Raw genomic sequence first — 8,485 nt, 5'->3', positions numbered from 1 at the left:
TAGAGATAGATTTTTTTAATAGATCTAGTTTGGATAGGTGGTGGACCTTCAAACTAACCTCGTCTAAAACCTCCAGAACACAATGGAAAGTAGGTCGGACAAGTGGTGGACCTTTGTCCCAAACCACCCATGGTAGTAAACATAGTAGCTACACTCCATTCACAAATTGACCTTCAAACAATAGAGATAGCCTTTTTCAATAGAGCTAGCTTGGACAAGTAGTGGACCTTCAAACCACCTTGTACTTAAACCTCCGTAACATAATGGCTAGTAGGTTGGACAAGTGATAGTCCTCTGCCCAAACCATCCATGGTAGTAAACATAGTAGTTACACTTCATTTACACATTGACCTTCAAACAATAGATAAAAATTCTTTCAATAGAGCTAGCTTGGACAGATGGTGGACCTTCAAACCACCTTGGGCTAAAACCTCAATAACACAATGGATAGTAGGTTGGACAAGTGTTAGATCTCTATCCCAAACCATCCATGCTATTAGACTAGAGATAGGACTATCCAATAGAGATAGCTTGGGCAGGTGGTGGACTTTCAAACCACCTTGGGCTAAAACCTCTATACACAATGGTTAGTAGGTTGGACAAGTGATGGACCTCTGTCCCAAACCCTCCATGGTAGTAAACAAAGTAGCTACACTCCATTCACACTTTAACCTTCAAACAATAGTGATAGATTCTTTCAATAGAGCTAGTTGGGATAGGTGGTGGATCTTTAAACAACCTTGGACCAAAACATCCCTAACGCAATGGTTAGTAGGTTAGACAAGTGGTGGACCTTTGTCCCAAACCATCAATGGTAGTCAACATAGTAGCTCTACTCCATTCACACATTGACCTTCAAACAATAGAGATAGCTTTTTTCAAGAGATCTAGCTTGGACATGTGGTGGACCTTCAAACCATCTTGGGCTAAAACCTCAATAACACAATGGATAGTAGGTTGGAAAAGTGTCCGACCTCTACCCCAAACCATCCACGTGATTAGACTAGAGATAGGACTATTCAATAGAACTAGATTAGACATGTGGTGGACCTTCAAACCACCTTGGACTAAAACCTTCATTACACAATGGTTAGTAGGTTGGACAAGTGGTGGGCCTTTGCCCCAAACCATCCATGGTAGTAAACATAGTAGCTACACTCCATTCACAGATTGACCTTCAAACCACATAGGGCTAAAACCTCCATAACACAATGGATAGTAGGTTGGACAAGTGGTAGACCTCTACCCCAAACCATCCATGGTAGTAAACATAGTAGTTACACTCCATTTACACATTTACCTTCAAAGAATAGAGATAGCTTCTTTCAATAGAGCTAGCTTAGACATGTGGTGGACCTTCAAACCACATTGGGCTAAAAACTTTATAACACAACGGATAGTAGGTTGGACAAGTGGTGGATGTCTGTCCCAGACCATCCATGGTAGTAAGCATACTAGCTACACTGCATTCACACATTGACCTTCAAAAAATAGAGATATGACTATTGTGAATAGAGCTAGCTTGGATAGGTGGTGGACCTTCAAACCACCTTGCGCTAAAACCTTCATAATACAAGGGATAGTAGGTTGGACAAGTTGAGGACATATGCCCCAAACCATCCATGGTAATAGAGATAATAGCTACACTCCATTCACACATTGACCTTGAAACATTACAGCTTAAACAGGTGGTCCACCTTGAAACCACCCTGGGCTAAAACCTCCATAACACAGTGGATAGTAGGTTGGACAAGTGGTGGACCTCTACCCCATACTATCCATGGTAATAAACATAGTAGTTAAACTCCATTCACACATTGACCTTCAAATAATAGAGATAACTTCTTTCAATAGAGCTCACGTGGACAGGTGGTGGACCTTAAAACAACCTTGGGCTAAAACCTCCATAACACAATGGATAGTAGATTAGACAAGTGGTGGACCTCTACCCCAAACTATCCATGGTAGTAGACAAAGTAGCTACACTCCATTCACACATTGACCTTGAAACATTAGAGATATCTTTTGTCAATGGATCTATCTTGAGCAGGTGGTGGACCTTCAAACTATCTTGGGCTAAAACCTCCATAACACAATGGATAGTAGGTTGGACAAGTGGTGTACCTCTGCCCCAGACCATCCATGGTAGTAAAAAAAGTAGCTACACTCCATTCACACATTGAATTTGGAATAATAGAGATAGATTTGTGCAATTTATCTAGCTTGGACAAGTGGTGGACCTTCAAACCAACCTCGGCTAAAACCTCCAGAACACAATGGATAGTAGGTTGGACAAGTGGTGGACCTCTCTCCCAAACCATCCATGGTGATAAATCTAGTAGCTACACTCCATTCACAATATGACCTTCAAACAATAGAGATAGGACTATTCAATATAGCTAGCTTGGACAAATAGTGGGCCTTTAAACCACCTTGTGCTAAAACCTCCATAACACAATGATTAGTAGGTTGGACAAGGGGTGGACCTCTGTACCAAGCCATCCATGGTAGTAAACATAGTAGATACACTCCTTTCACACATTGACCTTGAAACAATAGAGATAGCTTCTTTCAATAGATCTAGCTTGGACAGGTGGTGGACCTTCAAACCACCTAGGGCACAAACCTCCATAACACAATGGATAGTAGGTTGGACAAGCGGTGGACCTCTTCCCCAAACCATCCATGCTAATAGACATAGTAGCTACACTCCATTCACACATTGACCTTGAAACAACATAGATAGCTTGTTTCAATAGAGCTATATTGGACAGGTGGTGGACCTTCAAACCACCTTGGGCTAAAACCTCCATAACACAATGGATAGTAGGTTGGACAAGGGGTGGAGATATGCCCCAAACCATCCATGGTAGTAAACATAGTAGCTACAGTCAATTCACATGTTGACCTTGAAACAATAGAGATAGCTTGTTTCAATAGAGCTAGCTTGGACAGGTGGTGGACCTTCAAGTCACCTTGGGCTAAAGCCTCCATAACACAATGGATAGTAGGTTGGACAAGTGGTGGACCTTTGCCCCAAACCATTCATGCTAATAGACATAGTAGCTACACTCCATTCACACATTTACCTTGAAACAATAGATATAGCTTGTTTTAGTAGAGATAGCTTGGACAAGTGGTGGACTATATTATTTAGTAACAACTCAATTTGTTTTTTTTCTAGGAAGATATGCCACCAAAAAGAAATGTTACAAGGGTGGCTATCTCAATTGACTATACTTGCAATGATCAAAGGAATTGGTATCTGGATATACATGGTGTGGAGGGTGCACAATTTCATAAGGTGCATCTATTTATTACAAAGAAAGAGAATGGCAGTCTATTTGAAGATGTTGGCCAAGTAGTGGAAGCCTCTATCTCTACAGTTGATGGTCATCCACGGGTAGAATGCATTGATATTGTAGTCCCAATGAATCAAGAATTCCAATTATCTCCAGGAGCATATGCATTTTCACGCATGTCTCAAAATAAAGATGAGATAATTTTTTCTCAAGGATGGAAGATTGAAGAGTCAACTCAAGGTGTCACAGCAGATCAAATTCAAATCTCCATCATAGCCACACTACAGGGAAAGAAGGTGAAAGCTTCACGACCACCTATAAACAAGAAAGTCAAAGTACAAAAAGTAGCACCTAATGAGATTAGTTCTATTTTGGATGTAGACAATGCATCTCTAGCATCCTCAACACAAGGTTCAACGTCCAAGATGAGAATCGTGGATCCAGAAGCTCTAGAGGCAGAGGCCATGAAAGGACAAGAAAAAGATACAAGTGGAATGAATAAGTATATAAGCTATTTCCCTTTCCAATATAAGGAGTTTGATATCCCTGTTCAAAATTGTTGGTTGGCTCTTGATCACTATAATGTATGTACTATTGATGGAAAACATGCTGAAAGCATGCTATTTGGATTTTCCCGAAGTACAACTAAGCCTGCAGTGTGTGCATATTTAATGCCTGTTCAAAATGCAAAGGCAAAGAAGGGTACACCTTTGGCAGTAGAAGAGGTACAAGAGGGCAAACTACAAGATTATCATTATTGGATTCTTGATGGCCAACATTCAATTTATGCCGTAAAATTTTTGCTTCACAATGAACAAAAAAACAATGAGATATTTCAAAGATTGATTGACGTGTATAAATTTGAAAGGCTCGTATTGTTGTAAATGCTCCTCCAATGGTTGCAACTGCTATATCTGCCATTGCAAATGATGAGGCTAAAGCATTGTATGTCAAGCAACCTTACAGTCAAATATTGCGGCATTTGCGAGGTCAATGGATATATTCAGGACGACCATCAAGGGCAGCAACTGGAGTTGCAGAGGGACATATATCTCGTGTTGGATGGGATGTAAGTGTCTTTCTTCTTCTTTCTTATTGTCTTTAATTGAACACTTGAGTTCAATCTTCTCATTGGTGTTATATTTCTTTCTAGACTTTTCTTCAATTGGCAAGAATGAGTGCAGGAGCAAGTTGGATTGCTAAACAGGCACGCATGGTTACATATTCCGATCGAGTTTATGATTGTTGGCTAGAAATTATTAAAAGGCTTGATGAGGAGAACAAGAAACCCCCAACAACGGTATTCATATTTCTTTGCAGTCTCGAGGAATGAGAGGTAGAGATCATTCAAGAAGAAATAAAGACGAGAAGATTTTATTGTCAAAGAGTGAAAAAGATGGTGATGTAATTGATATATATAATCAGATCAAGCAACTCAAACAAGACAAACTCATTCAAGACGCACTTCTTGAAGGCTTCAATGCTTTGAATGAGTCATCACCATGTAAAGATTATGAGGAAATAGTTAGCATGTATCGCATCAATGATGAATTTTATAAAACCATTCTAATGCTATGTGAGCAATGGCTCAAAAATAGCTTGAAGCGTGGAACAAAGAAAATGGATTTTCCGGATGAAGCTATAAAATACATGCAATGGGCAATTCAAATTCACAAGGAGAAAATTGAGTCTCTTGATTTTCCATGGTCCATCTATGTGGTGAACCTATAGATGGAAGAAAATCTCTACTTGAAGCCCCACTTCAACAACCAAATTCCTATTGGCTTATGCATTTTAGACTTGACAAAACACTATGGGGACAACTTGCAGTGGAGTGAGGAGATATTTAGCAATGCTTTGGATGGGATGTTGGCTATTTTTGGAGGCTCAATTGATCCTGGATTTGTCTTTCTTGCATTTATAGATTTCTCTAAACTCACAAAATTGCAATGTGCATTCCAGAGTATGGGAGATAATGTGAGCTACCATTGTTGTGGTGTCTTGCATCACTTTCATTAGCACCTTGCAAAGGAGCAATGCAATTCCTTGTGGTTATTGCCTTCATGGGACAAGGTAATGCATTTAAAGACCTGAGAAGGAGATCAGAACAACATTCCCTGCCAATTGATTGTTCTTTGCTTCAAGTAGAAAATGAAGGCATGTCAGATTTGCAATATTTGGAAGCCAAAAAAAGAGTTTTTGTCAAGCACTACATTCATACATATTGTTTTGAAGATCACAAGCTTGTATATCTCTTAGTGATGGCTCTCTGGTTGCACAAGAAGGATTACAAAAAAAAAAGATGTCATCTACTTAGTTGGAGAGCGTGCAAGAGCAAGGAACCTTAGCAATCAGGCTTCTCAAATTTGCTAAGGCCCATGCTGATATAAAAAAATGGGATGGCCTTCAAGATCAACAACCTACTTTGCAATTAGCTGACGATGTGCCCATTAGAGAAGAGATTTCTCCGCAAGAAGAAGAAGGAGAAGAAGACCAACCTCCTTTGTCAATGGAGGCCTACTTGGAAATGGAAGGATGTATTTTTTGAACTTCTTGTATATGTTAACATCTATTCTTGTTGATTTGATACTCTTAATGTTAGGTTTTGTTTTATGTAGTATTTTCTGAGTCCATCTTTTTCATTTTTAAGAATTAAAGGTTTAAATGTAGAGAATAATCTTATAATTTTTGGTTGATGAATCCTTAGATTAAAAAAAAACACTAGCCTAGACTTAAGAGCTTGAATTGATGAGTTTTAGACCTCATACTATCCCCTTTGTTTTATACTTTCAAGGCTAGCATGGGTAGGTGAACCATACATAGATCCCAATCTCAAGAAGTGTGTTAGACCTTCAAACAACCCCATATAGCTTTGACAAGTGGTGGACCTTCCATGGAGGCTAATTCAAACAAGTGTGGTGGTGAACCTTCTATGGAGTCTAATTGTGGTAGACTTAAAACAATAGCCACTTCCTTGCACTGGCTTGGACAAGTGGTAGACCTTACTTCTATTAAGGTCTCTATTGAGAGAAGAATTGAATATAGAAGAAGAGAGAGATTAACTAGGCATAGATTTGTAAATTTATAGAAAAGGAAAACGTGCTGGATTACAAAAATACCTCTCATTGTACGAATGTCCAAAACGTACAAAATTAAAACCTTTGGATAAAGGCTTATCTTTAGACATTAAATCAAGAGGTTATTGCTATGCATGTGTTGAGACTATTGGTCGACTTGAATGAGGAGACACATAGTTTGTTGACTATGACTTTATTTGATGTTTTCAAGTATTTATATGGATAGAAGTCTTAATTACATGTGAAAATAAGACTTTTAATGGATCAAATCTCAATCAAGTAAATCATGGTTGTTGTTAACTTTATGTGGCCTTCAGTTTTCACTTAAGTACTAATATTTATTAAAGTGTAGGGTGTACAAGTTTGCCACAAAAGATTGTAGTATAGACTAGTGTTGCCTTGTGTACCAATAGTTGCAAGGATTATAATATTGATTTTACCTTGAATAAACTCCTAATTTCGACTTCCACATGTTTAAAATTCGTGATTTAAATTCTAGTGATTTTTTAGAAACCAATGTTATTGCAAATTGGGATAGATAATTTCTTAGATAACTCCTAAGTTCGACTTCCACATGTTTAAAATTCGTGATTTAAATTCTAGTGATTTTTTAGAAACCAATGTCATTTGTGTTTTTTAGATTTGCAAATTGGTTGAGTCCACAATTGTTGAACCCCTTGATTCTGTTATTTCTGACATGCCCAAGGTGGATGATACATCTATACCAAAGTCTGGTGATGTGCACCTTGAGCAAGCTTGCAACAATGAGAATAAATAAATGCCTACTCCAACAATACAACCTACTTCAAAAGATACTAAAACGTCTGCTCAAGAGCCATTTCCATTTGTTGCTACTTCATCTAATGCAGATGTTGAGAAATCCATACTCACAATTATTTTGGACTTAAATGGTCTGCTATTGAAACGTTCCCCCCAGCCGTCCTCACACCACCAGTCAGTGCAACTAGATCCAAAAAGATATATTATACTTAGGCCAGGTTGCATCCAATTCTTGAAGACTATATTATAGAGGTTTAATGTTGAAATTTGGTCGACGGCTACTAGAAACAATGTGCTTCAAATTCTTAAAGCACTAGAGAGCTTAGCAAAAGGTATATTTCCTTTCTTTGCAATTTGGAATCAAGAAGGTTGCTACACTTGTCAAAGCAATAAATTATTTAGACCTGATAATCCAACCGTTGAGGCAATGTTCAAGCCTCTAGCTAAAATTTCCATGGGTTATGAATGTGATCCACAAAGAATAGTGCTTATTGATGACTCTCCTTACAAGGGATGCATTTCCCCTGCAAACAATTGTATTTTTCCATCCCAATTTGATGGTGAAAAACTGGTTGACAATATGCTCTTGGAGGAGTTGCTTCCCTACTTGTTTGGCTGGATGAGACAAGGGATGTGTGGAATTTCATTGCCTCTAATCGTTACGGACAGCCAACATTGACAAATGAGAGTGAATATAAAGAAATCAAAGATAATTGGAAGCAAAAAAAATGATGCTTGGTCAGCCAAGGTGTTCTTTACAAGAAGGATAACTCCTACAAAATATGACAAAGGTGAATCTATCCTTGAAGGCAAACACAATCGAGAAAGTGAAAAAACCGACAACAATGAGATCAGATGAGCCCAAATACAAGAGATAATGGAAAAGAAAGGTACAACTATTGAAAGAATGAAGGCACCACAATTGATCAATCTAGCTAGGCAATTGGGATGTACTACAAAGGGACCATTGAAGGCAACCACTGCAAAGGCTTATATAAACAAGGTCAAAGTTGAGAACAATCTTCTAAGGCTAAATAAAACGCACCCCTAAGGTACCTTTTATGACTTGAACCTTGTTTCACATACTTGAATATAAATGTGCATGGTATCAAATTTTTCTTTTTGTTTCTTCTTGCAGGTCTCAAAAAAAATATCTCTAGATATTCCATCGAGCAAGCTTGGACAAGTGGTGGACCTTTTGGTAAAGCCCCTCATGGGAAACATATCACAAGTCCTCCATGTTGGACAGGTGGTGGACCTTGCACCTTTTCTCCCATTCCCAATCCAGTCTAGCTATCCACCACTATATTGTATGAAGTGTAGCTT

The sequence above is a fragment of the Adiantum capillus-veneris genome, chromosome 20 (genome assembly GCF_014529385.1).
Source record: "Adiantum capillus-veneris isolate H3 chromosome 20, ASM1452938v2, whole genome shotgun sequence".
NCBI classification, from domain to species: Eukaryota; Viridiplantae; Streptophyta; class Polypodiopsida; order Polypodiales; family Pteridaceae; genus Adiantum; species Adiantum capillus-veneris.
The sequence above is the reverse complement of the archived record's forward strand: the minus strand, read 5'-3'. Positions refer to the sequence as shown.